Here is an 18,651-nt window from a genome sequence, read left to right on the forward strand (position 1 = left end):
TCCAATCCTTCCTCTCATATCCACCTCCTTGACCTGACACAACCTGTCCATCCATTTCAACTCCCCCTCCCATTCCTCAGACGACATGTCCATCCTGGGCCTCCTACAGTGCCACAACGATGCCACCCGAAGGTTGCAGGAACAGCAACTCATATTCCGCTTGGGAACCCTGCAGCCCAATGGTATCAATGTGGATTTCACAAGTTTCAAAATCTCCCCTCCCCCCACCGCATCCCAAAACCAGTCCAGCTCGTCCCTGCCTCCCTAACCTGTTCTTCCTCCCACCTATCCCCTCCTCCGACCTCAAGCCGCACCTCCATCTCCTACCGACCAACCTCATCCCGCCCCTTGACCTGTCCGTCCTCCCTGGACTGACCTATCCCCTTCCTAACTCCCTACCTACACTCACCTTACCTGGCTCCATCCCCGCCTCTTCGACCTGTTTGTTTCCTCTCCTCTATCCCTCTTCTATCCGCCTCCCACTCTCTCCCTATTTATTTCAAAACCCCCTTCCCCTCCCCCTTTTCTGATGAAGGGTCTAGGCCCGAAACGTCAGCCTCTCTGCTCCTATGATGCTGCTTGGCCTGCTGTGTTCATCCAGCCCTGCAACTTGTTGTCTCGGATTCTCCAGCATCTGCAGTTCCTACTATCTCATCTTCTCTCCTATCTATTCACTCCTCCCACCTCACTGACCAATTCCCCACCATTCCCTACCTGCACTCACCTTATTGTCATGAGAGATAACAAAAACTGCAGATGCCCGAGTCAGAGTCAACACAGCGTGGAGCTGGAGGAGCACAGCAGGCCAGGCAGCATCAGAGGAGCAGGAGAGTAGACAATTCGGGTTGGGACCATTCTTCAGAAATGGGAACCCGGTTCTTATGAAAGATCGTGGCCCAAAACGTTGACTCTCCTGCTCCTCTGATGCTGCCTGGCCTACTGTGTACCTCCAACTTCACATCATGTTGACTCTACCTATCGCCACCCTGCCTACCTTTCCCTAGCCCCACCGCTCCTCTCTATTTATTTCCCAGCTCCTTTCCCCCTCCTTCCCCCCCCCGATGAAGGGTCCTGACCCAAAATGTAGGCTTTCCTGTTCCTCTGAAGCTGCCTGACCGGCTGTGTTCCTCCAGCTCCACGCTGTATTGACTACAACTCCCAGAAGCACTGGATCTACTGCAAATGTGCCGAGAGTAATAATGAAATCTCCTCCCTCTAGGTGGCACGCACTTGGACAATTTCAATGCAGAGTGGCTTGCTCATGGGATCATGTAACTTGATGTTCTGAGTTCTGTCAGTGATGACAAATCATCCACAAATTCAGCAACTGATGTTTTACACCACATGATACAGAAATAAATGGGAGCAAAACTGATTTTTGAAAGATATGCTTTTATTTTTAACTTCCATATTATATCCTGGAATTGACATCCCATGTAGTGTTGGTAATATGGGTTTTGCTAGTGTTTGTTCTTGACATCCTTCCATCTACATAAGTTGATAGACATGCAGCAAATAAGTCTGAGATAACAAGGTGTAGAGCTGGATGAACACAGCAGGCCAAGCAGCATCATAGGAGCAGGAAGGCTGACATTTTGGGCCTAGACCCTTCAGCAAATAAGTCAGTTGGGGCTGGGGTACCTTTGTATTGTAGTTTTGCTGATAGCCGAAGAAGTCAATCCAAGAGAAGCACTTTCTTTTGAGCAACTGTTGCTTACAAAGTGAGGGCTGCTAGTATACTCAACGTTTATTGCTCATCCCTAAGGAAGATGGTGGTAAGCTGCATTCTTAAAGTGCTATAGTCTATGTAGTGTAGGTACACCCACAATGCTGTTCGGGAGGGAGTCCAGGATTTTGACCCAGTGACACTGAAGGAACGGCAATATATTTCCAAGTCAGCATGGTGAAAAACTTGGAGGTGCTCCCATGTATCTGCTCCTTTGTCCCTCTTAATGGAAGTGGTTGTGTGTTTGGAACATGCTAACTAAGGAGTCTTGGTAATGGTGCAATGCATCTTGTAGATGGTATACACTGCTGCTACTGAGCATCGAGGTTGGAGTTAGCAGATGTTAGTGAATGTAGTGCCAGCCAAGAAAGCTGCTTTGTTCCTAATGAAGTCAAGCTTCTTGAGTGTTGTTAGGTACTTTGCTAGCCACGTGAGGAGTATTCCATCATACTTCTGACTTGTGCTTTGCAGATGGTGGGCAGGCTTTGGGGAGTTAGTAGGTTATTAACCCACTAAAGGATTGCTAGCCTCTGAACTGCTCTGGTAGCCATAGTATATATGGCTAGTCTAGTTCAGTCTCTAGTCAATGGAAATCCCCAGGATGCTAATCGTGGGATGTTCAGCAATGGTAATATCATTGAGGGTTAAGGGGGAATAATTAGATTCTCTCCAGTTGGAGATGTCATTGCTTGGTGTGGTTTGAATGTTACTTGCCACTTATTATCCAAAACTGGATATTATCCAGGACTTGCTGCATTTGGAGTAGACCGCTTAAGTACTTGAGAAGTCATGAATGGTGCTAAACATTGTGCAATCATGAGCACACATCTCCATTTCTGACTGAATGATGGTGTGAAAATCATTGAAGCAGCTGAACATGGTTGGGCTGAGGAACTTCTGGAGAGATGTCCTGGAGCTGGGATGACTGACCTCCAACAACCACGATCATCTATCTTCCTTTCTGCCAGCAGAGGCCCCCCCGGCCCACCATTGATTCTAGTTCTGCTAGGGCTCCTTGATGCTACAATCTGTCAAGTGCTGTTTCAATATCAAAGACAGTCACTCTCACCTCCCCTCTGGAATTCAACTGTTTTGTCCATACTTAAAGCAAATTTGTAACAAGGTCAAGACCAGATTATTGCTAAGAAGGTGCTGCTTGATAGAACTATTGATGACCATATTGCAGTACAGAGAGGGAGCATTAGTGTACAAAAAATGAATTGGTCTGTCAACTGTGGTTGAGTAGATGTGTTGGGGGTAGGGGGGAGCCCTCAGTTGTTGGAAAAGAGGCTATCCAGCTCTGCTTTTGAGGAAGGTGGAAGTCTGTTTTATCCATTCACACGAAAAGATGCTTGCTGGCTAGACCAGCACGTATTGCCCACCCTTAATTGCCCAGAGCGCAGTTAAGAATTAACCATATTGCTGTGGGTCTGGAGTCACATATAAGGCAGAGCAGGTAAGGATGGTAGTTTCATTCCCAAAGGACATCAGTAAATCAGTTGGGTTTTTCTGACAATTAACAATGGATTCATGATCATGATTAGACTCTTATGCCTTTGCAGGATTTGAACTCCGATGGATAGGGCTTTAAACTATATAGAGAGAGAGAGAAAAGTGTGTGGTGTGTGTGTGTGTATGTGTGTAATTGGAATGGCCCTTCAGTTGCATGGAAAATCATGGAAAGAATTAAGCGGGATGTTGGGGTCCAGGGGGAGGAGGACTCATCAGAGGTTAAAGTTTCCAGAACAAGTAATAGGACAGAGAAAGGGGTCAGGAATCTAACCTCAGGCACATCACATAAGGGGACAACTATGAGAAGGGGGACAGTCAATGCAGGACTGACGTTCTTGTACTTAAATGCATACAGTATACAAAACAAGGTAAATTAGCATGTGGTAGGTACGATGTTGTGGGTATCACAGGGACTTGGCTACAAGGGATAGGGCTGGGAACTAGATATCCAAGGACACACATCCTATCAAAAGGATGGGCAGGGGAGCATGGATGCCTTGTTAATAAGAAATGAAATAAATCAATAGCAATAGGTGATACAGAGTCAGAAGGAGTAGAATCTCTGTGGGCAGAGTTGAGGAACCACAAAAAAAAGACCATGATGGGATTTGCGTACAGGCCTTCTAGCAGCAGTCAGGATGTAGGAAAGAAAATAAATCAGGAGATGCAAAAGGCATGTAAGAAATGCACTATTACACCAGGGGACTTCAATATACAAGTGGACTGGGAAAATCAGGTTGTGAGCGGAGCTCAAGAGCAGGAATTTATGTAATGTCTATGAGATTTTTTTTTGAAGTGGTCTATATTAGAGCTCACGAGTGAACAGGCAATTCTGGATTTAGTGAATTGTAGTAAGGCAGACTTGATAAGGGAGCTGAAGGTGAAGGAACCCCTAGGGGGCAGTAACCATAATATGATAGAATTCACCGTGCAGTTTGAGAGAGAGAAGCTGGAAACAGATGTAACAGTATTACAGACAACAAGGTGCAGGGCTGGATGAACACAGCAGTCCTGCTTGGCCTGCTGTGTTCATTCAGCCCTGTACCTTGTTGTCTCGGCTTCTCCAGCATCTGCAGTTCCTACTATCTCTGATTCAATTTTAACAGTATTACAATTGAGTGTAGGTAAAGACTGAGGGAGGAGCTGGCTAGAGTTGGATAAAGGCTGGACAGAAGGTGGATAAATCACCTGGACAAGGTGGACTACAACCCAGAGTTCAGAAGGAGATAGCTGAGGAGATTGTGGAGGCATTGGTGGTGATCTTTCAGAAATCACTGGAGTCAGGCTGGGTCCCACAGGACCTGAAAGTGGCTAATGTAACACCTCAGTTTAAGAAGGGAGGGAGGCAGAAGACAGGAAACTATGGGCCGGTTAGCCTGACCGCTGTCGTTGGTGAGGTTTTGAAGTCCGTTATCAAGGTTGAGATTATGGAGTACTTAGAAGAGCGTGGGAAAATAGAATGGAATCATCACGGTTTTGTCAAGGTGAGTTCATGCCTTACAAATTTGTTAGAATTCTTTTGAGGAGGTAATGAGCAGATTTGCCAAAGGTGAGCCATTGGACATGATCTATTTGGATTTCCAGAAGGCCTTTGACAAGGTGCTGCACAGGAGGCTGCTAAATAAGACAAGAGCCCATTGTGTTAGATGCAAGGCACTTGCATGGATCAAGGATTGGCTGACTGGCAGAAGGCACAATAGGGATAAATGGGTCTTTTCATTATGGCATCTGGTGACTAGTGGAGTTCTGCAGGGATCAGTGTTGAGACCACAACTATTCACATTATAGATTAACAATCTGGATGAAAGAACTGAGGGCGTTGTTGATAAGTTCGTAGGTAACACAAAGATAGGTGGAGGGACAGATAGTGCTGAGGAAGCGGGAGCACTGTAGAAGGGCTTGGACATGCTAGGCAAGTAGGCAAAGAAGTGGCAGGTGGAATACAGTGTGGGAAATGTGAGGATACACATTTTGGAGGGAAGAATAGAGGTGGAAACTACTTTCTAAATGAGGAAAGGCTTCGGAAATCTGAAGTGCAAAAGGACTCAAAGTCCTAGTTCAGTCTTCTCTCAAGATTAGCAGGAAGGTTCAATTCGTGGTTAGGAAGGAAAATGCAACGTTGGCACTCATTTCAATGGAGCTGGAATACAAGAGCAAAGATATAGTGCTGAAGCTGAATAAGAGTCTGGTCAGCATTTGGAATATTGTGAGCAGTTTTGGGCCCCATATCTAAGTAAAGATGTGTTGGTATTGGAAAGGTCCAGAGGAGGTTTAAAGAACCAACCTGGGAATGAAGAGCCTGTCATACGAGGAGCGGTTGAGGACTCTAAGTCTGTACTTGATGGAGTTTAGAAGAATGAGGTGGGATTGGTCAAAGTGTTGTATAGTGTCCCCACTCTCTGGCACCATCTTAAAACACAGAAACATAAACCAAAACATTGAATACAACGGCAGAAGAATAAAGAAAAAGTGTTTGACTTTACAGTCCTTCTTGTTAAACGGTCCGCCATGGGCCAGGTGGCCAGGTACGAGTCCCTTCGCCACAGCACTGCTGCTGGAACAAAAGTCACCACCGTTCAGTGCCATCTTGCCTCCACTGACATCCTTGCCACTGTGAGTCCTCGCTGGACCTCACCAATACAGATACCACCGATGCCGACGGGTACCACACCAGGACTGAACTTCAAAACCATTGCCACCATGAGTCCTCTTCAGTCCTATTTCAACAATGCAGCCGCTGATGATGTGGCAGAGACTCGTACTAGTCCCAAATAGGCCCAGCGCGGACTCTTGGCCGTGCCTTCGAAGAGAGTTTAGATTCCCAGCAGCTTCCGCATCAATGAGGCGGTCCTAGTGCAAACACATGGCTGCTGCAGCGGAGGCAGATTTAGGTTCCCAGCAGCATCTGTGACCAGCACAGATTCATGAAGTCGGTGGCAGAGGCATGTTTGGGCCTCCAAAGGATGGCAAGGATGTCGGTGGAGGCAAGATGGTGCTGAAGGGTGGTGACTTTTGTTCCAGCAGCAGTGCTGTGACGAAGGGACTCCTACCTAGCCACCTGGCCCATGGCGGACCGTTTGTTTCTGTGTTTTAAGATGTTGCCAGAGAGTGGGGACACCATACAACACTTTTCACCATATTTTGTAACAAAACATACGTGACAATAAATAAATCAAATCAAATCTGCTTGAAACTTACAGGATACCAAGAGACTTGGATCAAATGGACATAAAGACAATGTATCTACTAATAGGAGAAACTAGGACCTGGGGGAACAGCCGCAGGGTGAAGGGATGACCATTTAGAACTGAGATGACGAGGAATTTCTTCAGCCAGAGTCTGGTGAATCTGTGGAACTCATTGCTGCAGAAGGCTATGGAGACCAAGTCATTAAGTGTATTTAAGACAGAGATAGATAGGTTCTTAATTGGTAAGGAGATCAAGAGTTACAGGGAGAAGGCAGGCAAATGGGGTTGAGAAATGTATCAACCATGATCAAATTGAGGGGGATGTGGTTGTTCCCCATTCAAAAGCTGAACACACTATGTGAGGTAGTACAGTGGCCCAGTGGGTAGCATTGCTACCTCACAGTACCAGAGATTTGACGAGATGCGAGATCAGCCTCAATATTCGCTCTAATCTCAGATGGTCAGTGCATGCTGATCAGAATTTATTTCTGGTTCCTGAAATTACTGTCGTGCATGGACTTCGGACTGTTCGTGCAGCAGCAGGGAACATTAGAGGGATCAAAGATTAGTGGAACAAAATCCCTTTAAGAAATGGGTGAGAGAGGGTAGACAACAGAAGTGAGGGCTGGGTGAAAGAAAAAGAAGATTAAATATTGTTACTTCAATGTACGTGAATTCCTTTCATAGCCCAGGCTACAGAGAAAGTGGTTACACCGGATTAGCAATCTGGGGGGCAGACTACTGCTACGGAGACAGAACAGAAATTGCTGAAAAATCTCAGCAGGTCTGGCAGCGTTTGTGGAGAGAAATCAGAGTTAATGTTTCAGGTCCAGTGATCCTTCTTCAAAAGTGCAAGGGGATATGCATTGTGCTTTAGAATACATGTTCATGTCCGTGCACTTGTGTGTTTTTCCAGGAATAGGGTAATCTAGTTTGGTTTGATTTAGGATATTGTAACTCCAGTCATACTGTGCTATTCATGCTGTGTAAGGTACAGCACCATGACATCATCGTAAAGTTGCTCCAAGATCCTTAAACAGCAATCAGGAACTTGCCGCCTATGAGGGTGGAAGTAGCGATAAATAATGAATTTAGATAGAAATCAGATGGGCACTTGAGGGAAATTAGTGATGGTGACCACGGCATTTACCATTGATTGCTGTTAAAACCCAGTATTCTTGAGGGAAGGAAGTCTGCCGTCCTTACCTAGTCTGGCCTCATGTGACTCTAGACTCACAACCATGTGGCTGACTCCTAACTGACCTTGGAAATGGCCTAACAAGCCGTTCAGTTCTAAGACAAATAGGGATGGCTGATGAATTCTGGCCTCACCAGTGATGCCCAAATATTGTGAAAGAATGCAAAAATACTGTGGGTCTTCTGAACAGAGTTGGAGGAATGGGACTGACTGGATTCCTTTTCAGAGAGCTGGCATGAGGTTGTTACGCCAAATGGCATCCTGCTGTGCCACAGTGACTACAACTGACACTACCCCAATGCAAACATTTCTGTAAAACATATCGTCAAAGCCATTTTCATTGATTTTAGAATTGGGTTATCGCTACAGGTGCTGGACAAGACATTGATGAAAGCGTTTATTTTATCTGATAAATCCATTTACAGTCCTCACTTATCAAACTGTTACTACTCTAAATTATAGCAACTCGTATTTTTAAAGCTAAACATTTCTAGTCAAGCATTACATTTTAATGCACTGTCCATTTGCACTGGCTCTCAGCAGATTGTGCATTCACTGGTTTGTAAATAAGCTTATGCAGGACATTGTGAGAATTAAAAAATAGTTCTCAGAATAAAGAAAAAGTTCCCGAACTAGCACTAGAACAACCTTATCATTGACCAGAAACTCAACTGGACTCGCTACATAAACACAGTTGGTACAAGAGCAGGCCAGAAGCTAGGAATACTGCGGCGAGTAACTCACCCCCTGACTCCACAAAGCCTGTCCACCGTCTACAAGGCACAAGTGTGATGGAATACTCCCCACTTGCCTGGTTGTGTGCAGCCCCAACAACACTCAAGAAGCTTGACACCATCCAGGACAAAGCAGCCCGCTTGATTGGCACTGCACCCTCAAGCATTCACTCCCTCCACCACTGACGCTCAGTAGCAGCAGTGTGTACTATCTACAAGATGCACAGCAGAAATTCACCAAAGATCCTCAGACAGCACCTTCAAAACCCATGACCACTTCCATCTAGAAGGACAAGGGCATCAGACATGGGAATACCACCACCTCCAAGTTCTCCTCCAAGCCATTTACCGTACTGGTTTGTAAATATATTGCCATTCCTTCACTGTCACTGGGTCAAAATCCTGGAATTCCCTCCCTAATAGCATTGGGGGTCAACCCACAGCAGGAAAACTGCAGCAGTTCAAGAAGGCAGCTCATCACCACCTTCTCAAGCGCAACTAGGGATGGACAAGAAATGCTGGCCAGCCAGCGACGCCCAGATCCCACAAATAAATAGAAAAAAAGACCTGGGATGCACTGTGCACCCCAAGTGATGAATACAGTCAAAGTGGAATCTCCAGCTCAAACTGGCAGGGAAAGGAACAGACAGAAGCATTGGCTTCATGTGCCACCCTGTGGCCGTCTTCGTAACAGCAATGGCAGCATGGTGCCCTGGGTTAGAAAGAATAGTGGAAAGGAGCAGGTTTGCAAAAACACTATGATCAAAAAATCAGCTCTGAAGAGGGAAAAATAGACAGACGTTTGACCACATTAACTGAAAATAAAACTGAGTCTGAGCAGAGATTTGAGCTGGCATTTGGTAGAGACATTGCAAATGATGAAAGGTTTTGAAAGTGTAGAGCTGTTTCCCATAGCAGGAGGGTCAGTAACCCAGAGGCAAACAGATTTAAAATAATTGTCAGAGAGGTCAGGAGAATAATTTTTACTCAGCGAGTTGTAATCTAGAATTATCTGTTTTAAAGGGCAATGAAAGCAGATTTAGCAGGCGATTTGGAAAGGGAATGGATTTGTTATTTGGGGCACATGGTGGCTCCACGTTTAAAACTTCTGCCTCACAGGGCCAAGGACCCAGGTTGGGCCATTGTCTGTGCAGAGTTTGCACATTCTCCCTGTGTCTGCTTGGGTTTCCTCTGGGTGCTCTAGTTTCTTCCCACAGTCCGAAGATGTGCAGGTTAGATGGATTGGCCATGCTAAATTGCCCAAAGAGTCCAGGGATGTGTAGGTTAGGTGGATTCTCTGTGGGGTTTGCAGGAATAGGGTAGGGGCCGTGAGTCTGTGTGGGGTGCTCCTCAGAGAGTTGGTGTGGTCTTGTTGGGCTAAATGACCTTTTTCCACACTATAGGGATTCTAAACATCTGCAGTGATGTGGGGAGAGAGGAGAAAGATGTGGGACTGATTGAATAGATCTTTCAAAGAGTTGGCACAGGCTGAATGGACTGAATGGCCCCCTCCAATGCTAATCAATGAATAAAATTTATATGAGATAGTAGGAACTGCAGATGCTGGAGAATCTGAGATAACAAGGTGTAGAGCTGGATGAACACAGCAGGCCAAGCAGCATCAGAGGAGCAGGAAAGCTAAAATAAATAAAAATAAAATATCTATATAGCTTTAGAGGGGATGCTACCCAAACTGTGAGACTATTTGCAAACCACAGAAAAATGACTCAGTCCAAGGTACTGTAATAGGTGATATTTTCACTCCTGCCTCTATATTGCTGTTATATAGAAAGAAACCACAGGCTCATCACTTTTACCATCTGAATTTTGATGAGCAATTGCATGGGTGATGCAAAATTCTCTTGAATAAGGAGTGAGTTGTGTGTGTGTGTGTGTGTAGAATCACCTACAGTATCTCACTCTCACCCACACACATTCTAGAGTCTTTCCCCATACGTAATGGCCCATGATTATCGGCCAGCATGGAATCTATAACTTCACTCAACCCTCAAACCTACAACAACTGCAAAAACATGACAAGACCGATCATTTATGGATAGCTTTATGGTAAACAGGAAACGCGTGCAGTTCAAGAGGTTTACAGTCAACTGATGGAGTGCAGATTACTGATGTTTTTCAGCAGCTTTTATTTCCTGTCTTCACCAAACTCTGCTGTAGAAGGTATGCTGATCCAGCAACTCTCCAACTGTGTAAAACACAAGAACTATTCAGTTCATTGCGCATGCTCCACTGTTCAGTATAATCCTCTAACTCAACCTCATTTTCTTACCTGATCCCCTTATCCCTTCATTCTCTAAACACAAGTCTATCAATCCCTATCAATGACTGAATGAATGTCTGCAGCCTGTAGGAGAAAGAATTCCAAAGATTCATCACCCTCTGTGTGAAGATATTTCTCCTCGATTCAGTCTGCAATGTCTCCCTTTGGGACCAGTCTCCCTTTATCCTGAAACTGTGTCCCGTGGTCCTAGCCTGTCCAATCCTGGGACATGACTTCTCAGCATCTCAATCAAACCCTCCAAGAACTTTAGATGTTTCAATGAGATTACCTCTTTTTCCACTAAACTCCAGAGAATGTCAGTCTATTTGACTCAATGTTGATGCTCTTTGACAAGCCGTCTTATCCAAGGGAATTGGGAATTTGAATTGGGAGTCCTGTCTAGGTATTTAATGTGATTATATTTATGTGCTGTCTGATTTCAAAATGCGATTTGCAGTCAGTAACAACAGGCTCCCACCTGCAGCTCCCCCGACGTAGGGTCTCAGACCCCAGCGAAATATGGAAAGAGTTTACATTTCTGTCACACCTCATAGCACACCAGAATGTCAAAATGCATTTTGCAAATGACACATTTTTTTGAATGTAGTCCCTACTGTATTGTAGGAAACACAGCAGCCAATTAACATACAGTAATCTCCCACAAACAGAAAGGAGAGTCATACAGGACTCAAAATGTTAACTCTGTTTTTCTCTTGTCTGTAGATGCTACCTGACCTGCTGAGTTTCTCCAGCATTCCCTGCATTTATTTCAACTTTCCAGCAACTGCCATTCTGTCTTTATCGAAGCAAAGGGATAGAGGCCAAATAATGTGATTTCAATGATATTGAAGGATAAATATAGGTCCTAGTGATCCAGAATATTTCCCTCTGTTTTTCTAATATAGCTATGGAATCTTTTTTATCTACTTGAAAAGACAAGTGTGACCTTGGTTTCATGTCTTATCCAAAACATGGTACTTCTGACAGTTTAGCACCCCCGAGAATTTCAGCATGAAATTTGTGCTCAGGACTCTGAAGTGGGTATTGAGTCAACAGTCTCCTGACTCGTTCTACAGATTGAAACATATAAACTGCACCACGTACCTCATCTCATAACACAGTGTGGAGCTGGAGGAACACAGCAGGCCAGGCAGCATCAGAGGAGCAGGAAAGCTTCAGAAATGTCTGAAGAAGGGTCCCGACCCAAAATGTCAGCTTTCCTGTTCCTCTGATGCTGCGTGGCCTGCTCTGTTCCTTCAGCTCCACACTGTGTTATCTCTGGTTCCAGCATCGGCAATTCTTACTATCACATACCTCATCTCACTCAGCTTACTGTTTCACAGAATTTGAGTGTCATTGACAGGTCCATCCCTAATTGCTCCTTGAAAACATGCTGGTGGGACAGCCATTTAAACTACTGCTGTCCTTGGGGAGGGGGAGTGTTGAGGTCATCAGTGGATGAGATTATTGGGGGGGTCATGTCAAGGAATGAGATTATTAGTGGGCCAGGTCAGGGGGTGACATTATCAGAGAGTGAGTTTATCAGGCGTGGTCAATCAGGGTGCAGCAGGGCCACTGGGGTAAGGGAGTGAGCGCGTTTGTAGGGGGGGATTCTTTCTCTTGATTCAAGGTCCTGGGGTGTGGGTGTGGGTGTGGGGGTGGAGGGGGGAGGTGTGTGGAGGTCCTGCCTACTGAGAACTGTCAGCCAATTAGGCGAGACTTGTCTCCATCAGGATTTTAAAAAGTAAAGCTCGGCAGGTCTGGTAGCATCTGTGAAGAAAAATCAGAAAAGCTTCAGGTCCAGTGTTCTGACGACCCGAAATGTTAACTCTGATTTTTTTTTTCTTCACAGATGCTGCCAGACCTGCTGAGCTTTCCAGCATTTTCTGTTTTTGCTCCTGATTTACAGCATCCATAGTTCTTTCGGTTTTTAGAAAAAGTAAAGGGTGACTTGAATGAAAAATAGAAGCAAAAGATCCTGAAAACGAAGAGCTGATAGAAAGGATATTTCCTCTTGTGGGACGGCCTAGAAGTTGGTGGGGGGTGGGGGAGTCACTGTTTCAAACTCAAGGCAGAGGTTCATGAGTCTTTGGAATTCCCATCCTGAAAAAGTGGTGGAAGCAGAGTCCTTGAATCTTAAGGCAGAGGTAGATAGATTCCTGATAAACAAGGGGAATGGAAGGCTATCAGGAGTGGGTGGGAATGTGGAGTAATGAGATTAACCATGATCTTATTGAATGGGGAAGCAGGCTTGAGAGACCAAGTGGCCGACTCCTAATTGATATGTTTGTATGTTGATGAGCTGCATGGTATCAGCTCTCATCAATGCAAATTATCTACAGGCCCAAGTGGAATCCTAGCAGCTGCTGGAGAAAGCCCCACAATTGACGTTGAGGAGGGCAGACTACCTGTGGGCCTCCTCACCCAGAGCTAAATTCTAGTGGAGGCTGAGGGAGTGGGGGAATGGTGTTATCTCCTTGCTGAATTAAATGGACCATCCTCCTCCTCCCACTTCGGGGGCAGTAGTTTCGATTTTAGTAAGATGGTCAAATATTAAAGAAGAACATAATAGGAGACTGAGATAACAAGGTGTAGAGTTGGATGAACACAGCAGGCCAAGCAGCGTCAGAGGAGCAGGAAAGCTGACGTTTTGGGTCTAGACCCTTCTTCAGAAAAATAATAGGATGCTGATGTGTAAATCAGTATGTGGGTCCCCTTTGACTCACTGACACACTGAGCGCTCACCTCAATCAATCACCTTCCTCAATAAGAACATCAACTCCCTCTCCCCCCCATTATTAATAGCAGAATGTTTCTGAGATGTCTGTTCCATTGACAGAGTGTGGAAGGCCCCAACACAGCTAATTAACATTTAAACACCTACATCTTCAAGTAGAAACCCAATTTAAAAAAAAGACTAAAACTCACTCAGTGTTCGTGTTACTCAGCGGTTCCTTTTCACTAAATTTTATTTTTCAGAAAATATTAAAAATTTAATTAGAATTAATTTCCATGTCACAGTTGGCATTGTGGATGTTGTATTCTGGTTTTAAATATGAGTAATCCGGCTGTGATCTTCAGCTAAACACATCAAATTTTACACATATCATGTGACCATTCCACAACTCTATTCTGCATTTCTTTTGTAAAATGCTTTCTCTTCAGACTCTCAGTAATCCAAATAATGTTTTCTGTTGGAGAATGGCCAATCCTCTAATGTAGATGATAGACAGAAATTGGCAGTACTAAGGCTATGTACAAGATGCACTGCTGCAACTTACCAAGGCACCCCTCGACAGTACCTTCCAAAGCATTTCCATCTAGAAGGCAGCAGATACATGGGATCACCACCAACGGCAAGCCACTTGTAGCCCTCCAAGTCATTTTCCAAATACAACAGGAGCAGTAGGCAATCCACTCCTGAAAGTGCACAAATTGGACAAGAATAGGAATGGCACGATGGCTCAGTGGTTAGCACTGCTGCCTTGGAATGCCAGGGACCTGTGTTCAATTCCAGCTTTGGGTGACTGTCTGTATGGAGTTTGCACATTCTCCCTGTGTCTGCGTGGGTTTCCTCTGGGTGCTCTGGTTTCCTCCCACAGTCCAAAGATGTGCAGGTTAGGTTGATTGGCCATGGGAAATTTCCCATAGTGTCCAGCGATGTGCGGGCTAGGTGGATTAGCCATGGGAAATACAGAAATGGGTTAGGGGGATGGGTGTGGGTGGGATGCTGTTCAGAGGGTCAGTACAGATTCAATGGGCCAAATGGCCTCTTTCTGCACTGTAGCGGTTTTATGATTGAAGAATAGATGGTCACTCCTGTGAGCAATCAGAGAAAAGCTGACCCCATAAATAGAAGGGCAAGGAGATGCTTTTCAAGGTGAGTGCTCTTCAGTTGCTGCAAAGAGAGTCTCTAGGCAGCCTATCAGCAATAAATAAATTGGCTGATTGACATGAAACCAACAGTAATGGTCAGTGGATATTTTTCAGGCTGGAGGAAGGTTTGTGGTAGAGTTCCCCGGAGGTCAATATTGGGACCCTCATTTTTCCTGATATATATTAATGATCTGGATCTTGGTGTGACAGTTTCAAAGTTTGCAGAAGACATTAAACCTGGAAGAATTGTAAGCTGTTAGGAAGACAGTGTGGAACTTCAGAAGGATATTGACAAATTGGTAGAGTGGGCAAGTGGTGACAGATGTGGTTCAAAGCAGAGAAGTTGAGGTGATGCACTTTGTTTGGAAGAACATTGAAGGACAAGAAAAATATAAGGGCTACAATTCAAAAGGGGATGCAGGAGCAGTGGGACCTGGATATCTATATGTACAGATCATTGAAGGTGGCAGGACCACCTTCAGAAGAGGGCAGTTAGTTAAGCACATAGTATTCTCATCTTTATTAATAGAGACATAGAGTACAAGAGTAGGGAGGTGATGTTGTGTAGATTAGATAGGAGAAACTTTTCCCACTTGTAAAAGGAACAAGAGCAAGAGGGTATAGATTTAATGTGATCTGCAAAAGCAGCAAGGGTGAAGTGTGGAAAAGTTTTCACACAGTGAATAAAAAGGGCATGGAATTCACTGACTGGAAAGGCAATGGTGGAAACAGATTCAATATAGGCATTCAAGAGGGCATTGAATGATTATTTGGGCAAAATAATGAACAAATGTGTGGGGAAAAGAACAGTAGGCAAGCACAAGGTAATGATGCTATTTAATGAGCCAGTACAGACACAATGGACTGAATAGCTTCTTTCTGTACCATAACAACTCTGTTTCTGAGATGTCAGGATGGTGAGTGGCTTAGAGGAGGGGAACTTGCAGATGGTGGTATTCCCATGAATCTGCTGCACTTGTCCTTCTAGACGGAAATGGGCGTAGGTTTGGACCGTGCTGCCTGACGATCTTAGGTGAATTTGACAGTGTTGACAGTGGGACATTCAGTGATGAATATGCCATTGAATGTCAACAGGTGATTATTAATTTCTCTCTTGTTGGAGATGGTCATTGCCTGGTGTTTGTGTGATATGAATGTTATTTGCCACTTGTCAGGCCAAACCTGAATATTGCTGCAGTCAGACATAGACTGCTTCAGTATCTGAGGAGTTGCAACGGTGCTGAACATTGTGCAATTACTGGTGAACATCCCCACTTCAGACCTGATAATGGAGAGAAGGTCATTGATGACGCAGCTGAAGATGGTTGGGCCTAGACCGGAGGAAGTCCTGCAGAGATGACCTGGAACTGAGATGACTGACCTCCAACAACCACAACCATCTTCCTATGTGTGAGTTAGAGGATCATACTGAACAGTGGAGCATGTGCAATGAACTGAATGGTTCTTGTGTTTTACGCAGTTAGAGAGTTGCTGGATCAGCATAACTTCTACAGCAGAGTTTGGTGAAGACACTCAACCAGCAGAGAGATTTCCCACTGAAAACAATTGCTAGTGCTACTTGTGCTAGTGCTACATTCAATTAAATACAGCAATGCTGTCAAGGAGGAGATGATACCAGACTATTAGTTTAGAAACTCAGTTAATGTTCTGGGGACCCGAGTTGAAGCAGTACTACTGATTGAGCTGGTCGGGTCCTAAAGGACATATCTGCCGCAGACCCAGTCTAGCAACTGGTGAGGGAAAGGACAAGAGGGAAAAACATACTTGACCTCATCCATACCAAACTACCAGCTGCAGTTACGTCTGTCCATGATGGTATTGGTAAGAGTGACCATCGCTCAGTCCTTGTGGAGATGAAGTTCTGTGTTCGCATTGAGAATAACTTCCATCGTATTGTGTGGCACTATCACCGTGCTAGATGGGACAGACTTCGTACAGACCTAGCAACACAAGACTTGGGCATCCTTGAGCCGCTGTGGGCCATCAACAGGAGCAGAATTGTACTCCAGCACAATTTGTAACCTCATGGCCTTATATCCCCCATTCAACCATTCTCATCAAGCCAGGGGAACAATTCCTGTTCACTGGAGAGTGCAGGAAGGCATGTCAGGAGCAGCACCAGGCATACCTGAAGATGAAGTGTCAACCTGCTGAAGCTACCAAACAGGACTACTTGCATGCCAAACTGCATAAGCAGCAAGTGATAGGCAGAGCTAAACCATCCCACAACCAATGGATCAGATCTAAGCTCTGCTGTCCTGCCACATCCAGTCGTGAATGGTGGTGGATAATTACACAACTCACTGGAGGAGGAGGCTGCACAAATACTCCCATCCTCAATGATGGAAGAGCCCAGCACATCAATGCGAAAGAAAAGACTGAAGCATTCGTAGAAATCTTCATCCAGAAGTGCCAAGTGGATACATTATCCCAGCCTCCTCCAGTGGTTCCCAGCATTACAGATACCAGTCTTCAACCAATTCGATTCACTCCACATAATACAAGAATCGGTTGGAGACACTGGATATTGCAAAGGCTATGGGCCCTGACAACATTCCAGCAATGCTACTGTAGACTTGTGCTCCAGAACTTGCCACTCCCCTAGCCAAGCTCTTCCAATACAGTTCCAACTCTGGCATGTACCGAACAATGTGGAAAATTGCCCAGGTATGTCCTGTAAAAGCAGGTCAAATCCAACCTAGCCAATAACCGCCCCATCAGTCTACTCTCAAACATCAGTAAAATGATGGAAGGTGTCATCAACAGTGCTTTCAAGCAGCACCTGGTCAGCAATAACCTGCTCAGTGACGCCCAGTTTGGGTTCTGCCAGGGCCACTCAGCTCCTGATCTCATTGCAGCCTTGGTTCAAACATGTAGAAAAGAGCTGAATTCCAGAGGTAAGGTCAGAGTGACAGCCCTTGATATCAAGGCTGCATTCGACCAAGTGTGGCATCAAGGAGCCCTCGCAAAACTGGAATCAATGTGTATCGGGGGCAAACTCTCCGGTGGTTGGAGTTATACCTGACACATAGGACGATGGTAGTGGTTGTGGGAGGTCTGTTATCTCCACTCCAGGCCATCTCTGCAGGAGTTCCTCAGGGTAGTGTCTTAGGCCCAACCATCTTCAGCTGCTTCATCAATGACCTTCCCTCCAATATAAAATCTGAAGTGGGGATGTTCACTGATGATTGCACATGTTCTGCATCATTCACAACTCGTCACATATGAAAGTAGTCCATATTCAAATGCAACAAGATCTGGACAGTATCCAGCCTTGGGTTGACAAGTGGCAAGTAACATTCACACCACACAAACGCCAGGCTATGACCATCACCAATAACAGACAATACTGCCATTTGACATTCAATGGTGTTACCATCACTGAATCCCCCACTATCAACATCCTGGGGGTTATTGTTGACCAGAAACTCAACTGGACTCACTACATAAACACTGTGTCTACAAGACCAGGTCAGAAGCTGGGAATACTGTGGTGAGTAACTCACCTCCTGACTCCTCAAAGCCTGTCCACCATCTGCAAGGCACAAGTCAGGAGTATGATGGAATACTCCCCACTTGCCTGGATAAATGCAGCTCCAACAACACTCAAGAAGCTCGACACCATCCAGGACAAAGCAGCCCACTTGACTGGCATTACATCCACAAGCATCCATTCCCTACACCACGGAGACTCAGTAGCAGCAGTGTGTACTGTCTACAAGATGCACTGCAGAAATTCACCAAAGATCCTCAGACAGCACCTTCAAAACCCACAACCACTTTGATCTTGAAGGACAAGGGCAGCAGATACATGGGAACACCGCCACCTGCAAATTCCCCTCTAAGCCACTCACCATCCTGACTTGGAACTACATCACTGTTCCTTCACTGTCGCTGGGTTAAAATCCTGGAATTCCCTCCCTAAAGGCATTTGTGGGGCGACCTACAGAAGGAGGACTGCAGTGGTTCAAGAAGGCAGCTCACCACCAGCTTTTCAAGGGCAACTAGGGACGGGCAATAAATGCTGGTGATGCCCACATGCCACAATCGAATTTAAAAATATCACTCTCGCCTCACCTTTGGCATTCAGCTCTTCTGTCCATGTTTGGCCTAAG

Source organism: Rhincodon typus, chromosome 36, assembly GCF_021869965.1.
Source record: "Rhincodon typus isolate 14 chromosome 36, sRhiTyp1.1, whole genome shotgun sequence".
Taxonomy (NCBI): Eukaryota; Metazoa; Chordata; class Chondrichthyes; order Orectolobiformes; family Rhincodontidae; genus Rhincodon; species Rhincodon typus.